The sequence below is a fragment of the Hypanus sabinus genome, chromosome 1 (assembly GCF_030144855.1).
Source record: "Hypanus sabinus isolate sHypSab1 chromosome 1, sHypSab1.hap1, whole genome shotgun sequence".
NCBI classification, from domain to species: Eukaryota; Metazoa; Chordata; class Chondrichthyes; order Myliobatiformes; family Dasyatidae; genus Hypanus; species Hypanus sabinus.
Window position 1 is genome coordinate 42,941,700 of NC_082706.1, and position 22,590 is coordinate 42,964,289.

General features: G+C 47.0%; 1 protein-coding gene across 1 annotated transcript in view; it reads left to right on the forward strand.

The window, feature by feature from the left end:
• The window catches only part of LOC132398698 (retroviral integration site protein Fli-1 homolog), a 73,346-nt gene that overhangs the window by 1,761 nt on the left and 48,995 nt on the right, over positions 1–22,590 (forward strand).

A 22,590-nucleotide genomic window follows, 5' to 3' on the forward strand; every position in this document is an offset into this window, starting at 1 on the left:
TTCTTTCCTTCCCGTTGGCGGTTGGAAAGACTGCGCTCTAATAACCACTAACGCACACGCACAGACACCAAGGCAGTGTCCGGTTTAACGCGCTTCGCAAGACTTGCGCGCAAAAGCGGTCGGGGGGAGGGGGTAATTTGTCTCGCCGGGGACGCAGCGTTGCTGAAGTTGACCCCCCTCTTTTGCCCCCACTCCCAAGCACATAGGATTGGGGGTGGAAAAGTGGAGTGGGGGAGGTAACTTGAGCACTTTTGACGGCCCACATCTTGCAGAGTGGAGCGGCCGCGACGCAGGTTGTTTGTAGGAAAGAGCGCGTAAAGACACCCAGCGCTCAGGACTAACTCCGCCACACCGACAAGGTGCGGAATTCGCTGGGCGAGAGTGCTAATTAACTCATCGGCAATTAATTACTGGTCATTTTCGTGTCGGGGGAGGGGGATAAGGAAAGTTGAAAATATTCGCTGCGATTGTGAAAGAAATTCGGGCGAGGCTTCAAAAAAAGTGCATGCTAACACAGTCAGTGCAGACTAGGGTACTTCTAACGAAGACCCCCCGTTTCTTTCTATCTCTGTTTCTTTTTTCTAGCTGGGGCCCGGTTATTTAAAGCATAATTTACATTAGTGGAGTGGGTTTCGTCAGGTGCCTTATCTTTCAGAGTACAGATTTCCGGCCGCAATAATCCGGTTTCCTGGACCCAGTTTCCTGACTGCGCGGCTATGCAAAGAGACACAGAGAGAGAAAGAGAGAGAGAGAGAGAGAGAGAGAGAGAGAGAGAGATGTTTTGCAACAAGATTTGGAAGTCTCAACGCGCCGCAAAAGCAGCAGGTCCCAATTTGGATCTGTTCTGCAACGCGCTCTTCTCCATCTCTCTCTCTCTTTCCGCTTTAATTGCAAGTCAGATCCATCAGCGTCTGCAAAGACCGAGAAGCAGGCGTGTTTAAGTCGGAGCTCCTGTGTGTGAGAAGAGCTGGTGTAAAGCTTTCAGTGATCTCTTGAACAAAGCAAAACCGCAAGGCGAGAGAGAAAAAAAAAACTGCAGTAACAGTTGGTTTTAGCAGCAACGACCTCTGCAAAATGCAACCTAATTGGAGCCACAAACTTCTCCTTTCTGTAGACACCAGCTGCCCAGCAAGCACATTGCAAAAAAAAACAAATATACACAATTTATAATTTATTAAGTCATAAACCCCAGGAGCAAACTTTTCCAACAAAAAAAAAGGATTAGCAAAGGCGAAGAGAGGGTGAAAATTGCACCGAGTTTGGCGGTTACAAATGCTCTCGACTTGCAGAGCTTGTTTGCAACGCAGCCTGTCACCACTGAGATAGGAAGAGGCCGGTTTCAGTCGTGGTGGGGGAGCGGGGGAGGTGAAGGGTCACCCCATACAATGCTGCAGAGAGGGGAAGCGTGGCTGTGACACATATCCTCAACGGAGAAACAAAAACACAGATAAACAAGGCACTAAGGCTTATTCCAAAGCCAGTGAGGTTAGAGATTTTGCAATGATTCAGTGGGTTGGAGCGGCGAGCGAGAGCAGGTGTGACGCACTGTCTGTACAAAACACTTCAGTCCCCCTTGGGACCCCATCAATCCGTTACTTACTGTAAGGCAAACTTTTTTAATTCGCTGTTGTGTTGCTTCCGCGGGTTGAAACTGAATTGTTCATCTGGTGAGACAGGTTCTATAGTGCGCTGTCCCGTCTCACACTCGCAAACGCAGACACAGGATGAAGTTCCCCGTCCCCATTACACACTGCTGGGGTCAGACGCAGAGTGAAGCTCCCTCCACACCGTCCCACCACACACTTCCGGGGTCAGACACAGAGTGAAGCTCCCTCCACACCGTCCCATCACACTCTCCCGGGGTCAGACACAGAGTGAATCTCCCTCCACACCGTCCCATCACACACTCCCGGGGTCAGACACAGAGTGAAGCTCCCTCCACACCGTCCCACCACACACTTCCGGGGTCAGACACAGAGTGAAGCTCCCTCCACACCGTCCCATCACACACTCCCGGGGTCAGACACAGAGTGAAGCTCCCTCCACACTGTCCCATCACACACTCCCGGGGTCAGACACAGAGTGAAACTCCCTCCACACCGTCCCATCACACACTCCCGGGGTCAGACACAGAGTGAAACTCTCTCCACACCATCCCATCACACACTCCCGGGGTCAGACACAGAGTGAAGCTCCCTCCACACTGTCCCATCACACACTCCCGGGGTCAGACACAGAGTGAAACTCCCTCCACACCGTCCCATCACACACTCCCGGGGTCAGACACAGAGTGAAGCTCCCTCCACACTGTCCCATCACACACTCCCGGGGTCAGACACAGAGTGAAACTCCCTCCACACCGTCCCATCACACACTCCCGGGGTCAGACACAGAGTGAAGCTCCCTCCACACCGTCCCATCACACACTCCCGGGGTCAGACACAGAGTGAATCTCCCTCCACACCGTCCCATCACACACTCCCGGGGTCAGACACAGAGTGAATCTCCCTCCACACCGTCCCATCATACACTCCCGGGGTCAGACACAGAGTGAATCTCCCTCCACACCGTCCCATCACACACTCCCGGGGTCAGACACAGAGTGAAGCTTCCTCCACACCATCCCATCACACACTCCCGGGGTCAGACACAGAGTGAAGCTCCCTCCACACCGTCCCATCACACATTCCTGGGGTCAGACACAGAGTGAAGCTCCCTCCACACTGTCCCATCACGCACTCACAATGTCAGACACAGAGTGAGGCTCAGACGGTGTATTTTACCCACCCAATAAATCCCAGTTTGGTCTGCTCAAGCTCCAAACGTGGACCCCTCTGTGGTTACAAAAAGGGATGGGGGTAACGACTGGCTGGGAGGCTGTGAGTGAAATAAAACACAGTACTTGCAGTCAGAAGTCGTATATAGACCAAACTCTAGCCTGAAGATCGCCAGTTAACCATGGCTAAGTTATTTTCCCTCAGTCTCATGTTTCTGCTTTCTCCCTACCCCAGTGATGACCTTAACAATCAAGAGTCTATCCATTTCCACCTTAACTATACCCAATAACTTGACCTTCACCACCCTCTGGCTAAAGAAATTCCTCGTCATCTTTGTTCCAAGAATCCTTGTATTCTGAAGCTGTGCCCTCTGGTGTCACTCCCACTATTGGGAACAAAGTTCTCCATCTCCATTCTATTAAGCCTTTTAACCTACTCCAAGATCAATCTAACATCTCTTTTCCTAAACAGCCCGTAACCTGCCAATTGTTCTTTCATCTGTGTGCCTACATAAGAGTCTTTTAAATGTCCCCTGTTGTATTGGCCTCTATCACCACCCCTGGTAGTGCATTCACCACTCTCTGCATTAAAAAAAAATCCTACCTCTGACATCGCCCCTAAACTTTCTTCCACAGACCTTAAAAAGATGTTCTTCAGTACTGGCTGTCCGCTCTGTTTACTCTCCTTATCATTTCGTACAACTCTATCAAATTACCTTTTGTCTTCTTTCACTCCAAAGAGAAAAGCCCCAGCTCACTCAACCTTTCCTCAAAAGACATGCTCTCTAACCCAGGCTGCTTTCTGGTAAATCTCTGCACCCTCTCTAATGCTTCCACATCCTTCCTATAATGACGTGACCAGAACTGAACACAATACATCTAACCAGAACTTTGTAGAGCTGCAACATTATCCCATGGCTCTTGAACTCAATCCCCCAATGATTGAAGGCCAATGCACTATCAACCTTCTTAACAACCAATTAATGAGGCCAACACACCATACACCTTCTTAACCACCCTATCAAATTACATTGCAGCTTTGAGTGACTCAGACTCCAAGATTCCCCTGTTCCTCTACACTGGTAAAATAGCGAATTTAAGAATAAAAAAAAGATTATTGCCTTCAAAGTTCAAAGTAAATTTATTATCAAAGTATATACATGTCACAATATACAACCCTGAGATTAATTTCCTTGTGGGCATTCATATTAAATACAAAGAAACAAAAAAAAGCAAAATAATAATAAATGAATAAGCAACAAATATGGAGAACATGAGATGCAGACTCCTGAAAGTGAGTCTATAGGCTATGAACAACACATACAAAATGCTAGAGGAGCTCAGCAGGCCGGGTTGTAGGAACTTTTCGGTGTTGGGGTGAGTGACACTAAACCCTCTGGTTCAAGAGACTGATGTATTGGTATAACTGTTCCTGAACCTGGTGGTGCAAGTCCTGAGGCTCCTGTATCTCTTTTCCAATGATAGCAGTGAGATGAGAGCATGATCTGGATGCTTGGGGTCTTTGATTATGGATGCTGCTTTCCTGTGACAGCGCTCTGTGTAGATGTTCTCAGTGGTGGGGAGGGTTTTTCCTCTGATGAACTGAGCCGTATCCACTACCTTTTGTAGGTTTTTCTATTCAACGGCATTGGTGTTTCCATACCAGGTCATGATGCAATCAGTCAAAATATTCTCCACCACACATCCATGGACATTTCTTGAAGTTTTAGATGGCATACCTAATCTTTGCAAACTTCTAGGAAAGCAGAGGCTCTGGTGTGCTTTCTTTATCATAGAACTTATGTGCTGGACCCTGGACCTCTGAAATAATAGCAATGAGGAATTTAAAATTACTGACTCCCTGCACCTCTAAACCCCAACTAACTCATGGACTTGCAGTTTGCTCCTCCTATAGTCTTGTGATCTACTCTGTGATTTAGTCTAACCCATTTTACCCCATATAGAATGAGGGTGAGGCAGGCAATTGGATACAAAATTGGCTTGGTGGAAGGAAACAGAAAGTGGCAGTGGAGGGTTTTATTTGCAGATTGGAGGCCTGTGACTAGTGGTATGCTGCAGGGATCAGTGTTCGTTCCAGTGTTGTTTGTCACCTATATTATCGACCAGGATGACAAATTTGTTGATGTGGTTAGTAAGACTGCAGATCACAGCAAAATAGGTTGTGTGGTGGATGTGAAGAAGATTGTCTAAAGTTACAGCAAGATCCAGATCAACTGAGAAAGTGTGCTAAGAAATGGCAGGAGGAGTGTGAGATGTTACACTTTGTAAAGTTATAAACTAGGGGTGGCTTGTACTGTGTTTGGCAGGGCCCTGGGGACGGAGAGACCTTGGAGTACAGATAGACAGGGCACGCTGGACTTCAGTCGCTGAGTACAGGATTTGGGATGTCACGTTACAGCTGAACAAGACAATGCTGAGAGCATACCTTACCCCTCAACCATAAGGCTCTTGAACCAGTGGTGACAACGTCACTCAATTTCACTCAACCATCACTAAATGGTTCCCACAACCTATGTACTCACTTACAAAGGCTTTTCCTCTCGTGCATTCTTATTTCTTTTATTTGCTTTTGCGTTTGCACGCGTTGCTGTCTTTTGCACATTGGTTGTTTGTCCATCCTTTTGGGTGTGGTCTTTCATTGATTCTGTTGTGCTTCTTGGATTTACTGACTGTGCCCACGAGAAAATTAATCTCAGGATTGTATATGGTGACAGATGTGTAATTTCATAATAAATGTACCTTGAACTTTAAATGTTGTGTGAAGTTCTTGTCACCTGGCAAAAGAAGGATGTCATTGAGCTGGAGAAGGTGCAGGAAAGATTCACCCGGATGTTACCAGGACTAAAGGGCTTGAGTTATAAGGAGAAACTGGACAGGCTGGGACTGTTTTAACCTGGAATGAAGATGACCTTTTAAAGGTTTATTAAACCATGAGGGGCATATGTAAGGCAGATGTTCACCGTCTTTTTCCAAGGTTAGATGAGTACAAATCAAGGGAGCAAGGCTTTAAGGTAAGAGGGGAAAGATTTAAAAGGAACCTGAGAGGCAAGTTTTTCAGCCAGAGGGTGGTCCGCATATGGAGTGAGATGCTGGAAGAAGTGGTTGAGGCAGGTGCATTAACAACATTTAAAAGACAATTGGACAGCTACATGGATAGGAAAGGTAGAGGGATGGGCAAATGGGACTGGCTCAGATGAAAACCTTAGTTAGCATGGATGAATGCTCGTGGAGTCACAGAGTTATACAGCACAGAAAAAGGCTCTTCAGCCCACTGTAATCCTGCAAATGCACGTACACCCAGCCCGTTCCCCAGCACTGGTCCGTCCCCTTCTCTTCCATTCAAGTTTTCATTCAGATACTTTGTCAGTGTGGTTAGAGCCTCAGGCAATGTGTCCCATGTTCCAACTACCCTCACCCCCATAAGGGGAAAAAAATCCCCCTTCCAGACCTCCTCCTACTCACCCTTAAACTATGCCCTGTACATCTACCATGGGGAAAAGTTTCCTACTGTCTACCCTATCTATCCCCCTCATAATTCTGTCCACCACTACCGGATACTCCCTCAGCACTCAGCGAGGATAGACCCAGTCTCTCTGATCTGCTCTCATCATCTCAACAGGCAACGTCCTGAGGAATCTCCTCTGCACCCTCTCCAGTGCCATCATCTCCTTCCTATAGTGTGGTTACCAGTACTGCATGACCACAATGGTCTGACCAATTGTTTATAAAGTTGCGTCACAGCCTCCATGTGATATATATTCCATTGCCCATTCCTCCCTGTGACCCATTTCTCCCCACCTTCCTGTCAAATCCTTACATTCTACTACCTACTCACACACAACATAAGTCAGGAGCAGCCACGTGTCTTTTTTAGGATGTGGGAGGAACCCGTAATTCCAGGGGAAACCCTTGCGGTCAATTGGAGAACATGCAGATACACGCGCACACACACACACACACACACACACACACACACACACACAGAAACACAAACACACAGAAACACACACACACACACACACACACACACTCACACACAGAAGCACAAACACACAGAAACACACACACACACGAATACACACACACACAGAAACACAAACACACAGAAAATACACACACACAGAAACACAAACACACAGAAACACACACACACACACACACACAGAAACACAAACACACACACACAGAAACACACACAAACACGCACTCACACACAGAAACACACACACACACACACACACGCACACGCACACAGAAACACAAACACACAGAAACACAGAAACACACACACACACGCACACACATTGGCACACATGCGCATGGAGCATTTGGGATTGAATCTGGATTTGATGGGATGTGGGACAGTGGATCAACTCACTGCGTGACCCAGCTGCAGTTGGAACTGGTTCTCAGCCATAGAATGGATGAAAAGCTGGGTGGAGATTCTCCCACATTCCCATCTCCCTCCTCCTTGGAATTAGTCAATACCTCCCACCGCGAAGTGTGTTCATGGGGCAGCTGAGGACTGAAGAGCATCAATTAAAAGGACATCAATAATAGGGCAAATGTGAGCCTCCCCTCTCTCTCTCTTTCTGTCTCCCTCTCTCCCTTCTCTCCCTGCCTCTTTTCCTCCTCACCCCTCTTTCTATTTCTCTCTCCTCTCCCTCCCCTCTAATTCAATCCCCCTCTTGTTTTCTCCCATCTGTTCTTTCTCCCTCCTCCTTTTCTCCCCTTCTCCCTCACTTGTTCTTTCTTCTTACTCTATCACATTTACTCCCTTCTTTCTTTCTCTCCCCCACTTTCCCCTCTCCCTTTCTCTCCCTCTCTGTTTAGTCCCTCTCACTTTCCTTCTACTATTTCACTATATTTTTCTCTCTCTTACTCTGCCTTCTCTCTCCCCCACTCGTCCTCCCACTCCCTTCTCTCTTCTCCTCCTCTCTATACCTCTCTCTTTTGCCTCATGTTCCCTCCCCCTCTCTATCTCTGTCACTCCGCCTTCCCACTCTCCCTAGCTCCTTTCTCTTTCTTCTTCCCTCCTTCTTTCCCTTTCACTCTCATACTATATACCCACACTCTCTCTCCGTCCAAATTAATATGCAAAAATATCTGAAACACATGGAAGATATTTCATATATACATCAGTACATTTGCAAATTACTGACACAATTTTTAGTTTAGTGAAGGACAAAGTGATTTTTTTCCTCCCCTTCTCCAAATTAGACCTCACCAACATTTTATATAATTTCAAAATAACATCTCAGCTCCTGTACTCGATAATTTCATTTTTACAGGCCAGTGTGCCAAAAGCTCTCTTTATGACCCTACCGACCTATGATGCCACTTTGAAGGAATTATGGACTTGTATCCCCAGATCCCTCTGTTAACCGCACTCATCAATGTCCTGTTGTTCACCGTTCCCTGATCTGTACTCCCGAAGTGCAACACCTCACACTTGACTACATTATACTCCATCTGCCATCGTTCTGCCTAATTTCCAGCTGCAAGCTTTAATAGCCTCACTCACTGTCTAATATGCCCCCACCCACCCCTCCCCCCCCCACTTGGTATCATCTGCTGATCCAGTTTACTGCATTAACATCCAGATCGTTGATAGAGATGACAAACAACAATGGACCCAGCACCGATCCCTGCAGGGCTCCAGTCAAGGAGGCAATCGTCTGCCTACCAGTATCACACTGGTTCAGGAGCCTGATGGGTGTAGGGCAATAAGTGTTTCTGAGGCTCCTGGACTCCCTACCCAATCACAGCAGTGGAAAAGGGAGCATGTCCTGGACGGTGGGGGTCTTAGTGGATGCTGCTTTCTTGTGCCATTGCACCTCGTAGATGTGCTCAGTTGGTGGGAGCGGCTTTTCCTGTGGTGCACTTGGCTGCATCCACCACTTTACGTACACTTTTACATGCTCGGGCTTTGGCGTTTCCATACCAGGCCATGATGCAACCAGTTAGAATATTTTCTATTGTGCATCCACAGAAGTTTGTCCTCTATGGTTCAGTTGGTCCCTTTTGTATGTTTGAATTCCCCTCCTTAGGGTCAGTATTTAGGAATGTGGACAGCATTTAAAACCCATCCACAAATGCCCTTGGGAAAGTGAAGGATGGAGAGGCATAGATGACCAATTTGGATATAATTTTCCAACACAAGCTGACCACCTAGTATAGGTCTGACGTGTTTCATACATGCAGCCTATAATTATGCTCCTCTACCCCATACACGTGGAAATGGAATTATAAAAGTTGTTAATTTATAGGGACCTGGGAGTACAGGCACACATTTCCCTGAAAGTGGTGTTACAAATAAGACCATAAGACATAGGAACAGAATTAGGCCATCTGGCCCTTCGAGTCTGCTCCGCCATTCCACCATGGATGATCTTTTTTCTCTGTCTCCTCCTCAACCCCAGTTCCCGGCCTTCTCCCCATAACCTTTGATGCCATGTCCAGTCAAGAAACTAACAATCTCTGCCTTAAATACACCCAATGACCTGGCCTCCACAGGTGCATGTGGCAACAGATCCCACAAATTCACCACCCTCTGGCTAAAGAAATTTCTCCGCATCTCTGTTTTGAAAGGGCGCCCCTCTATCCTGAGGCTGTGCCGTCTTGTACTAGACTCTCCCATCATGGAACACATCCTTTCCACATCTACTCTGTCTAGGCGTATCAACATTTGAAAGGTTTCAATGAGATTCCCCCCTCATCCTTCTGAAATCCAGCGAGAACAGACCCAGAGCCATCAAACATATGATAACCCTTTCATTCCTGGAATCATCCTCCTGAACCTCCTCTGGACCCTCTCCAATGCCAGTCCATCTTTTCTAAGATGAGAGACCCAAAACTGTTCACAATATTCAACGTGAGACCTCACCAGTGTCTTATAAAGCCTCAGCATCACATCCCTGCTCTTGTATTCTAGACCTCTTGAAATAAATGCTAACATGGCATCTGCCCTCGTCATTACTGACTCAACCTGCAGGTTAACCTTTAGGGTGTTCTGCACAAGGACTCTCAAGTCCCTGTGCATCTCAGATTCCTGTATTTTCTCCCCATTTAGAAAATAGTCTGCACATTTGTTTCTACTACCAAAGTGCATAACCATGTATTTTCCAACATTGTATTTCATTTGCCACTTTCTTGCCCATTCTCCTAATCTGTCTAAATCCTTCTGCATCATACCTGTTTCCTCAACATTACTTGCCTCTCCACCAACCTTCATATCATCTGCAAACCTGGCAACAAAGCCATCTGTTCCTTCATCTAAATCATTTATATACAGGATAAAAAGAAGTGGTCCCAACACCGACCCCTGCGGAACACCACCAGACAGAGACACCAAGTGAAAAAAGGGTTGGTCTTCATCAGGCAGGACACAGGAGCTGGGATGCTAGGTTGCAGCTGCACTTGGAGTAATGTTCTCAGTTGTGCCCACATTGTGATGAGGAAAGAAGGTTCTTAGCCGGGATAAGTGCAGAGGAGATTTGCAAAGGTGTTGTCAGGACTTGAGGGAGTGAGTTACAGGGAGAGGTTGGACAGGCTGAGACCTTATCCCTTGAAATGCAAGAGACTCAGAGGTGAATTTATAGAAGTATATAAAATTAGGGTGAATGTGCACGGTCTGCTTTATCCCAGGGTTCATGAATCAAGAAGTATCACACAGGCGAAATATGAGATGGGAGCTTCCCAGCTCCACAGCCATTCTATTCCCCCCCCCCACTCCACACCACTCCAATTCTGCAGAGGATAGGACCAGGGGTGCCAGTCTGAGAGAGAGAGAAGGGGGGCGGCCATTCGGGGTAGAGATCGGGGCGAAATCTTCACCCCCACCAGTGGCTCAGACTCCCAAGTTCATTCTGTATGGGGTGGGGTGGGGCAGCAGGGGTGAGTTGCTGCTGGCATTATCTGGTTCTGAAAGAGAGAATTTAGGGAGAGTGATAGAAATTCGGAGAGAGGTAGAGAGAGCAGGAGAGTGAAAAGGAGCAAAAAAGGGATGGGCAGTTGGAGTGACAGGGAAGGGGAGGGAGATAAAGAGTCAGGGAAGGACAGACATAGAGAGGACAGATACCTCTTACAGGGTTGCCATGGGGATAAATTGTTAATGATTTAATCTGGTTGATAAGACCATGACAGGGTGGGGGGAGAGAGAAGGGGGGAGAAATGAAGGGAGGGGGAGAGAGAGGGGGAATAGAGAGAGACAGAGAGAGGGAGAGGCAGTCAGTGACATAGCGAGGGTTGGAGAGATGGAGATAGAGACTGACGGAGAGAGAGAGGGAGAGAGAGAGAGAGAGAGAGAAGGAGATAGAGATGCAGAGACAGGGAAAGACAGAGAGAAAAATAGAAAGAAATAGAGGCGGAGAGAAGCATTGAAAGGTAGGGCCACGGGATGTGCTAAGCAGGTCAGAGTGGACAACACTCAAACAGCACCATTAAGAAACCGGCCGGTTGTGATCCAGGCAGAGTAAAATGAGTTCTGAGACACAAGAGACGGCAGATGCTGGAACCTGGAGTAATAGACAACCTATAAAACTGTAAGAGATAGGAACAGAGTTTGGCCATTCGGCCCATTGAGTCTGCTCCATCATTTCATCTTGGCTGATCCATTTTCCTTTTGAACGCCATTCTCCTGCCTTCTCCCCATACCCTTTCACACCCAGACTCATTAAGAACCTATCAGCCTCCAGCTGAAATGCACCCAGTGACCCGGCCTCCACACTCACTGTGGCAATGAATTCCACAGGTTCACCACCCTTTGGCAAACAAATACCTTCTCATCTCCATTCTAAACGGATATCCCTTTATTCTGAGGCCGTGCCCTCTAGTCCTAGACTCCCCCACTGTAGGAAACATTGTCTCCACATCCAGTCTATCTAGACCTTTTAGCATTCAATAGGTCTCAATAAGATCCCGTCTTATTCTTCTAAATTCTAGCAAGTAAAGGCTCTAAAGCTCCTCATACAATAACCCTTTCATTCCTAGAATCGTCCTCTGAACCCCCTCCAATGACAGCACATCCTTTCCTACGTAAGGGACACAAAACTGCTCACGATACTCTGAGGCCTCACCAGTGTCTCAGTACTACAACCCTGCTTTTATATTCTAGTCCTCTCGAACTGAATTACATTTGCCTTCCTCACCTCCGGCTCAGCCTGTAGGGTTATCTTCAGGGAATCCTGCGCGAGAGAGCTCCCAAGTCCCTTTGCACCTCGGACCCCTGAATCTTCTGCCTGTTTAGAAAATAGTTTACACCTTTGTTCCCTCTAGCAAAGTGAATGACCCTACACTTCCATACACTGTATTCCATTTGCCACCTCTTTGTCCATTCTCCTAATCTGTCTCAGTTCTTCCTCAGTCCCTCAGAGCATCTACAATCTCCCCAGCCACCTTTTTCAGAACTCTGCCGTATAGTCCATCTGGTCCGGGTGACTTGTCCTCCTTTAGATCTTCCCAAGCACCTTCTCCCTAGTAATGGCAACTTCACTCACTTCTGTCCTCTGACGCTCTTGATATTTGTACATCTGTGCACTCTGAGAGTGTCATTTCCTTCAGGATCAATAAAGTATATATCTATCTGTCTACAACTTTCGGCATACTACTAGTGCTTTCCACGATGAAGATGGATTCAAAATAATTACTTAGTTCATCTTCCGTTTTTTTTTTGCCTCCCTTCACTACCCCTCCAGCATCATTTTCCAGAGCTTTTATATCTACTCTCATCTCTCTTTTATTCTTTATATATCTGAAAAAAAACTTCTGGTATCCTCTTTAATATTATTGGCTAAGCTACCATCGTATTTCGTTTCTCCCTCTTTATGGTTTTTTTAGTTGCCTTCTAAAAATAAAATATGATGATAAGGAGAGGAAAGATGAAATTGGTTTTTAGAGGCTTCCCAAGCCTGCAACTTCCCACTAGTTTTTGCTCTGTTATGTGCCCTTTCTTTTGCTTTTATGTTGTCCTTGCTTTCACTTGTCAGCCACGGTTGTGTCACTTCAATACACTGTATTCCATTTGCCACTTCTTTGCCCATTCTCCTAATCTGTCTCAGTTCCACTGCAAACTCCCTGCTTCCTCAGCCCCTCCACTTATCCGCGTATCATCCGCAAACTTGGCCACAAAGCCATCAATTCCATCATCCAAAGCACTGACATAACACAAAAAAAAGTGGTCCAAACAAAAGGCTCCCTTTATTCCCACTCTTTGCCTCCTGCCGATCAGCCAATTCTCTTTCCATGCTTATATCTTACCTGTGGGCTCTTGTTAAGCAGCCTTATGTGCAGCAATCATAATATTGCCCTTTTGACCTGAGATTTCTGTCTCTTGGTGTAATTTGTAGCCCATATTCTGGCTACTGTTCAGAGACCTGTACATAACTCTCATCACAAGTTTTTTACCCTTGCAGTTTCTTAACTCCACTGTCAAGATTCTACATCTTCCAATCCTTTGTCACCTCTTTTTAAGAATTTTCTTTCTTTTTTACCAACAGAGTCATAAGAACGTAAGAAATTGGTGCAGAAGTAGGGCATCTGGCCCATCAAGCCTATTCCGCCATTCAATAAGATCATGCAGAGTCACCCCATCCCCTCTACCCACCTGCCCTTTTGATATAATGTGTATCTTTGGATGTCAACTCAGTGACACCCACAATGTCATACTTACCAATTTCTAACTGCGCTACAAGATCATCTACTTTATTCCATACACTGCACGTATTCAGATGTAACACCCTTTTTGATTCTGTCCCCATGTTACTTTGCAATTCATCCCACTGTCAGCAATTTTGTCCCATCCTCTGCCTGTCTTTCCTGACAGTCTCACTGTACATTTCATCCAGTTGTATACCAGTTGTCCCATCCTCAGCTCTACCTCTCTGGCTCCTGTCCCCCGCCAGTTTAGTTTAAACCCTCCCCAACACATCTAGCAAGGATATTGGCACCCCTTGGGTCAGATGTAACCCGTCCCCTTCATACGGGTCATTCCTTCCCAGTGATCCAGAAATCTGAAACCCTGCCCCCTGCACCAGTGCCTCAGCCACACATTTACCTGCCAACTCATCCTATTCTCACCCTCACTGGCACGTGGCTCAGGCAGTCTTCCAGAGATTACCTCCTGCTTCTCAGCTTTCTACCCAACTCCCTAAACTCTCTCTTCAGGACCTCCTCCCTTTTCCTACCTAAGGCATTGGTAGCGATACGTACCAAGACTTCTTCTGGCTGTTCATCCTCCCCCTTTACAATGCTGTGGACCCAACCCAAGACGTCCCTGACCAGGGAGGCAACATACCATTTTGGTGTCTCTATCGCCAGTACAGAATCTTTTTTTGTGCTCATCTAACTATGGAACCACTGTTGCAGACATTTCCTCTCACTTCCCTTCTGAGCCACAGCATCAGACTCAGTACCAGAGACCCGGTCGCTGCAGCTTCCCCTGCTAGGTCATCCCCCTCAACAGTATCCAGAGTGATATCACTGAGGGGAACTGCCACAGGGTTACACCGCACTGTCGGCCCATCTCCTTTCCCTCTCCTGAAAGTCGCCCAGGAAACTGCCTCCTGTAATGTAGGGCTGACTACCTCCAGTAGCTCCTGTCGCTCACCTCCACAGTGAACCAAAATCATTAACACGTTCCTTAACACGTTCTCTAAGAAGCTGCAGCTTGATGCATCCGGTGCAGATGTGATTCTCCAGAAGGATGGGGGGGGGTCACCCAGAGTCCTCTCATCTCACACAAAGAACGCATCACAAACCCTACAGCTATCCTCACTACAGGAACAGGCGAAGAACGCAGAAGATGAAACTTACCTCTCCTAAGCCTGCTGAGCCAAAGCCTCCCCATTGTAACACTGGCCCACACACACAATGGCCGCTCTGCTGGTCCCTAACTTAATTTTATTTGCCCTTGCTAATGAATCGCGATTCAAAGGGACACTGGTAAAAGCCAAAAGCCCATGAATGCTCCTTTTTAAATCTCTCACTCCCAACCTATGCGTAGTCTCCTCTCTTGATTCAGTTGCACCGCCGGAAAAAGCCAAAAACCCAGGAGCATTCCTTTTTAAATGTCTCGCTCCGACTTGTGTGAGGCCGCCTCTCTCGATTTGACTGGGCCGCTGGGAAAAAAGAAGGATTAGAGGAACAGTGGGTCAGGCAGCATCTGCGGAGGCAAAGGAAAGGTCAGCACGTTAGGTCGCGACTTCACTCAGAGGATTGATAATGTGGGGGGTGGAGGGGAGAGAGCGAAAGAGGAGTGATGAGGCAAGGGCTGGCTGGTGATAGCTGGGAACCAGGGGAGGAGGGAGATAGAGCAGAGGTGTGGAGTGGGAGGGGTGGAGATGGGAGACAAGGGCGAGTGGGAGAGAGGCAGATATGGTAAACGAAAGGTGGAAGATGAGGGAGGAGGAAGAGACGCACTGGAAGGTCATAAGTGAGGATTTTGCATGAATTTTGCAAGAACTCAAGACCCTGAGTTATAGGGAGAGTCTGGGCAGACTAGAACCTTGGAGCATAGGAGAATGAGTGGTGAGCTGATATTAGTGTTTAAAATTATGTAGTAGACCAAGGGTTGAATTTATAGATTTGCATGAAATCTCGAGGGACAGAAACAGAGACAGTGGTCTTAGTCTTTATCCCCAGAGATGCAGATTCAAGCACTGGGGGACATAAGTTTAAGCTGAGAGGGGAGAGATTTAACAGGAGCCTGAGGGTCAATGTTTCCACCCAGAAAGTGGTACGTAAATAGAACGAGCTGCCAGAGGAAGTGGTTGAGGCAAGTACATTAACAACATTTAGAAGGCATTTGGATAGGTACATGGTTAAGAAATTTGTCAGACTCTTGAAGGACCCCTTGTACATTAATGATGAACTCTTGCCATTACAAACTGCCCTTCCACCTTATTATTTACCTGCACTGCACTGTAACACTTCACTCTGTATTCTTCTGTTGATTTGTCTTGTACTACCTCCACAAGAAGTACTTGCATTTTAAAATCATCTTCATGTATGGCATGCAAAATAAAGTCTGTATCTTGGAATATCTGACGACACCAAACCAATTCCAGTACCAAGGTGGGCCAAAGGTGGGGAAATAAGACTAGCTTAACAGACCTCTCAGTTGATACTGCAATTAGAATTGGCTTATTATTCTCACACATACCAAGATATAGAGATAAACTTGCCTTGCACATTGTTCATACAGATCAGATAGAGGAAGATAAAACAGTAACAGTGCAGGAGAAAATGTAACAGTATAGAAGAAGAGCAGGTAGACGATAAGGTGCAAGATCATAGCAAGGTAGATTACAAGAGTCCACCTTATTGTACTAGGGAACCATTCAATAGTCTTATAACTGTGGGGTACAAACAGCTTTGAACCTAGTGGTACATGCTTTCATACATTGGTATCTTCTTGAACCTAGTGGTACATGCTTTCATACATTGGTATCTTCTTGAACCTAGTGGTACATGCTTTCATACATTGGTATCTTCTGTCTGACGGGAGAGGAGATAAGAACGAATGTCCGGGGGGGGTGGGGTCTTTGATTATATTGGCTGCTTTACTGAGGCAGTGAGAAGTGCAGACAGAGTCCATGGAGGGGAGGCTGGTGTCTGAGAAGTGCTGAGATCCATGTGGTCACGGCAGAACAACTTCTCCACCAAGCCGTGATGCATCCAGGCAGGATGCTTTCTATGGCTTATTGATTTAAAAAAAAAGTGGAGAGGATTAATAAGGAAATGTTAAATTTCTTTAGAATTCTGAGAAAATTGTATTGTTTAAGAAGCAGTTGGATGGGTACATTGCAAAGCTTGGGGGGGGGTGGGATATGGGCGAAATACTGAAAACTGGGACCAGCTGAATCAGCGGGGACTGGTTGGGCCAAAGAGGTTGCATCTGTGCCATATTGGTCTATGGATCTCTGGCTCAAAATCTCTGCCCAGGAGGGCTTTAGAGCTTTGCTCCTTCAGACCAGAACTGATAAGTTTGATTTCTCTGGATATTAAGGGAAATTGGGGGATATAAGGTTAGTCATAGAATCACAGAGGTACTACAGCACAGAGAAAAGTTATTCAACCCATCTAGACCCTGCTGAACATTTGTTTATTCATTCATTCATTCATGAGATACAGTGTGGAACAGGCCCTCCTGGCCTCCAAGCAGCACCATCCAACAACCCTCTGTTTTAGCCCTAGCCTAATCACAGAACAATCTACAATGACTAGTTAAGCTCCTAACCAGCAGGTCAGTAGACTCTCGGAGGTCACCCATGCATACACAGGAGGTAACGTACAAATAGAGGACGCCAGAATTGAACCCTGAACTCCAATACCCTGAGATGTAATAGCGTCATGGTAACCACCACGTTGCCACGGGTGCCCCAAGTAGTATATCCTGCATAGTCCCATCGACAGGATGAACCATAGCCATCCATACCCCTCCCATCCATGTTCTTACCAAACTTCACATAAAGGTAGCAACCTAACCCACATCACCACTTCTGCTGTTCAAAATTTGAAGTTTATTATTGGAGTACATATATCTCACTACATACAACCCTGAGATTCTTTTTCTGTGGGCATACTTAGTAAATCTATAGAACAGTAACTGTAAATGAATTGATATAATTAGATAGCAATAAATAACGAGCACGAAATAACAGTGTAACATCCATCAATATAACAAAGTCCTTCAACGAGTGTAGCTATCCCCTTTTGTTCACTAAAGTCAAAGGCCTGATGGTTGAGGAGTAGTAACTGTTCTTAACCTTGGTGGTGTGAGTCCTGAGACTCTAAAACCTTCTATCTCATGGCAGCAGCGAGTAGAGAGCACGGCCTGGGTGGTGAGGATCTTTGATCATGGATGCTCCTTTTCTACAGCAGCTCAGTGTTTGGGAGGGTTTTACCCATAATGTATTTGGTTGAATCTACTACCATCCCATACCAGGCTATAATGCAGCCAGTCAGCACACTTTCCACCACATATCTGTAGAGGTTTGCCAAGGTCTTTGATTACATGCTGAGCCTCCGCAGACTCCTGAGAAAGTAGCGGCACTGTCATGCTTTCTTCACAGTAATATATGACGGGTCCTCTGAGATAATGGCACCCGGGAATTTAAAGTCACTGACCCGCTCCGCCTCTGACCCTCCGATGAGGGCCGGTTCATGGACATCTGCTTTCCCCCTCATGAAGTCGGCAATCAGTTCCTTTGTCTTGCTGCACTGAGTTATTCTTGTTACACCACTCAGCCACGTTTTCAGTCACTCTCCTGACGGCCGTTCTCTCCGCACTCGGTACAATAAGATGCTGCTGCTCCAGTAGATTACGGAATACAATGAGGGAGGGAATGTTTCAATGAGCTCCGTGGGTCAAACAGCCCCTGAGGAGGGAAGGGAATTGTCCACGGTTCAAGTCGGGACCCCGGATGATCCCTCCTCTCCCCCCACAGGATGCGGCTCGACTGTCTGAGGATGTTCACTTACTGTGTGCCGTTTGGGCGCCGTGATAACGGAACGGTTAGCGCATTGCTTTTACAGCTCAGGGCATTTAGGAGCCCATTTCCGGAGTGTGAGCGTTTTCTCCGTGTACCGCGTGGGTTTCCTCCCACGACCCAAAGACGTACCGGTTAGTAGGTACGTCTGAATTGGCCATCGTAAATTGTCCTGTGCTTACGCTCGGTTAAATCAGCGGGTTGTTGGGCATAGGGCCAGAGGGCCTGTTCCACACGGTATCTGGAAATAAATAAATATTTCTGAACCAGAATCAGGTTTATTATAACTAACGTGCCTCGTGAAAATTTGTTGTTTTGTGACAGTAGTACAGTGCAAGAAATAGAAAATTACTGTAGATTACAGTAAAAAAATAAAATAAATGCTAAGTGTATAAGAGGCAGAGGCAGAGTGGAGAGCCATCACCTCTTTCCCAGGGTGGAAAGGGCGGAATATTAAGGTGATCGGAAGGAAGGGGTGTCAGGGGCAGGTTCTTCACACAGAGAGTGATGGTGCCCGGAATGTGCTGGCAGGGCTGGTGCTTGCGGAGGACGCAGGGGCATCTCATACAGACACGTGGGTGAATGGGAGCTGGAGGGCTGTGTCAGAGGAAAGGGTTAGATTAATCTCAGAACACCTTCAAAGGCTGGCACAGCATTGTGGGCTGAAGGGCCTTTACTGTGCTGTACTGTTCCACGCAATAAATTTTGCGACAGGAATAGTGAGGTTCAGCAGAAACCTGGTGATGGAGGGGAAGAGGATGTTCCTGAAATGTTGGGCGTGGGTCTTCGGGCCCCTGTCCCTCCTCCCTGATGGCGGTGTTTGTTTTATTTAGTGATACAGCGCGAAGTCAGTCCTCTCGGCCCTTCGAGCCATGCTGTCCCGGCAAACCCTGACCTAATCACGGGACCATTTACAGCGACCAGTTGACATACCTGGTATGTTGTCGGATGGTGGGAGGAAACTGGAACTCCCGGGGAGAAACCCACACGTTTCACAGGGAGGACATACAGTGACTCCTTACAGACCGGTGCCAGAATTGAACTCCGAACTCCAGGATAGCATTGTGCTACGCCTCCATGGCGAGTGCTCCCATTGATCACCAAGGAGGGTGAATATATCACGAATATTTCGTTACAATTAGTATTTGAATTTAATACCAGAGGGTTGCGGAGACTGAGGGGAGACCTGATAAGAGCTTATAAAATCATGAGAGGCATAGATAGACAACCAGTATCCTCCTCCCAGGGTCAAAAGGCATGCACTTAAGGTGAGCAAAGTTCAAAGGAGATGTGCAGGGCAATGTTTTTACACAGAGGGTGGTGATGCCTAGGGGCTGGCGATGGAGGCAGATAGAGGTGTTTACGAGGCCCTCATGAATGGAGGGATATGGACATTGTGTCGGCAGGAGGAATTAGTTTAGCTAAACGTCTTATTAGTTCAGCATGACATGGCCGTCTGAAGGGCACGTTCCTGTTCCACACAGTTCTGCCATCTCATTAGCCACTCCGCCTGTCATCCCCGCTCTCCCACTCATCCAGATCTTGACTCATTCCTCAAATGATTTCCCTGCCCTCTCCCCGGCCCCCTCGATCCCCTTCACACCTGCCCACCACAGTTCTGAATGAACTTCCAAGGGGGAGAGAATCCCAGAGATCTCCCGTCTACTGGAAGACAAATTTTCTGCCCATCTCTGTCTTAGACTCCCCTACCCTGGGGGGAAAGACCGTGATTATTCACCTCTCACTCCTCAGCCTCCTTCTCTCCAAGGGAAACAGCCCCAGCCTCTCCCTATAGCATCAATCAAAGTTGTCTGGAGGGTCTGGAGAGGGTGTGAGGGAATCTGGTTCTGGGATCACTATTTAAAAATAAACAACTGACCATTTAAGAGAGAGTTGAGACCAACAGAGAGATTAAAAGAGGGAGAGAGAGAGGCAGACAGAATGTTTGACAGAGGGAGAGAGGAAATTGAGAGAGAGAGTGAGGGAAGTTGGAGGGAGGGGCAAGAGGGGAGAGAGAGTGAGGTGGAAAGAGAGGGAGAGAGATTGACAGAAAGGGAGATGGAGAGAGACAGTGTTATGGAGTGTGATTGCAAGGGAAAGAGTGGGAATGAAAGGATGAGAGAGGAAATTAAGCGAGGAGTGGAAAAGGGAGAGAGTGACTGAGATGGCAAAAGTGAAAGGGAGGAAAGAGAGAGAGAGAGAAAGAAGGGTTATAAAGAGAGAGAGGACTGAGAAGGAGAGAGTGAAAGGAGAGTGAGTGGGAGCAAAAGGATGAATGTGAAGAGATGGAGAGGTGAGAGAGTGTGAGAAGTGATTGCAAGATGAAGAAATTGAGAGAGAAAGGGAGAGAGTAAAAGAGTGATTGAGAGAGAAGGGAATGTAATTGAGAGAGGGAGAGTATGGGGAAGAGAGAAAGTTGAAGAGATTGAATGAGCGAGGGAGAAAGTAAGAAGAGATGAAGAGGAGGAGAGAGTGAAAGCGAGAGTGATTGAGGGAGGGAGAGAGGGTGGAAGTTAATGAAAGGGGGCAGAGAAGAAAGTGAGAGAGGAGAGAGGCCTAATTAATCTAGTCTCTTCCACCTACACAAACACCACATCTGCTCTGCACATCGTACACCCATCTAAGAAACCCATTCGTAGGATCAGGTTCATTACCACTGTCTTGTGGCAGCAGCAGCAGTACGGTGCAAGACAACAATCACTACCAGCTACAAAAGAAATAAATGGTGCAAAAGGGGCAGAAATCTGAGGTGGGGGGACGTTTGAGAGGCATTTGGATAGATACATGGAGAGGTGTGGCCTGGAGGGTTTGGGGCCAAAGTGGCGTCTGGTATTAGCAGGGGGATGCTGTGGTCAGCATGGGTAGTTGGGCTGAAGGGCCTTTTGTATACTGTATGACTCTTTGACTCCAAGATTATCATTTCCCTTAAACTTGTGCTGTCTGGTTTCAGACTGTCCTGGGGGAAAAGACTGTGACCACCCAACTTATATACACCCCTCTTGGTTTTATAAACCCCTATAAGGTCACCCCTCAGCCTCCCTCACCCCAGGGAAAACAGTCCCAGCCTGTCCAGTCTCTCCTTGTAACTCAAGCCCCCTCGGTCCTGGTGAATCTTCCCTGCACCCTCTCCAGCTTAATGACATCCTTCAATACTCCAAGTGTGGTCTCACCGATGTCTTGTACAGTTGCCCCAGGGACGGACACACACACACACACACACCAGGATTAAAGATAATTCCCCTGTTTTGGAGAAAGCTACACTGTCTGTACCAGCCTCAGTGACATCTCCTGAGATTATGATCTTCTGAGAACCTCTGAGGAAGTGGAGGCTTCTATAATTACTCACACGGAAGTAGGTCCTTTGACCCAACCTGTTCGTGCTGACCAATGTTCCCATCCAGGCTGCTCTCATTTGCCTGTATTTGGCCCCTATCCCTCTCAACCTTACCCATCCATATACATCTACTAGTCTCTTTTAAATATTATACCTGCCTCAACCAGTTCCTCTGGCAGCTCATTCCATGCATCCACCACCCTGTGAATGAAAAAGTTGCCTATCAAGTTAACCTTAAATCTCTCCCCCCTCAGCTTAAACTGGTGCATTCTCAGTTTAGACTCCCCTACCTTGGGGAGGAAACTGTGACCATCTGCCTTATCTCTGCTCCCCTTGGTTTTATAAACCCCCATAAAATCACCCTCCAGCCTCCACTCCAAGAGAAACAGCCCTGGCCATTGGAATTTACACCCCCTAGTTTAGGTCTGCGCAGCCCTTGCGGGGAAGTAGTGTGACTCCCTGCCTCATCCAGGGACTATGCAGCTCTCTAATGTCCTCACGACTGTGCAGCGAATAGTTACCCCACTGCCTGAGTCTTTAAAGTCTGCAAAAATAAATGCTGTTACCTACAATGAGTCACCTCCCCTCGCAGCAACGTGCCTGCAGACTGCAGCCACTAACCCAAGGCTTCTGCTGTGTCACAAACACTTCAGTATTTTCTTTACACTAACGAGTGCAAAATCTGTCGAGGTGAAGAAAACTCGACTCCCTTGATAAGAAAATGGAGATTGTGATCAACTGGCGGTTTCTTGTTTAGAACGCCACACCCCGTTTCATAGAACCTAGAGCAGTACGGCAGAGTGTGGACCTGTATAAAACCACTCCATCATCAGTCTAACCCTTCCCTCCTAGGCAGCCCCATTGCCCTACATCTTTCTTTCTGTCAAGAAAGAAACTTTGTTCGTAAAGGGAGGCACAGTAGCTTAGTGGTTAGCACAACACTTTACAGTGCCTGCAGTACAGGTTCAATT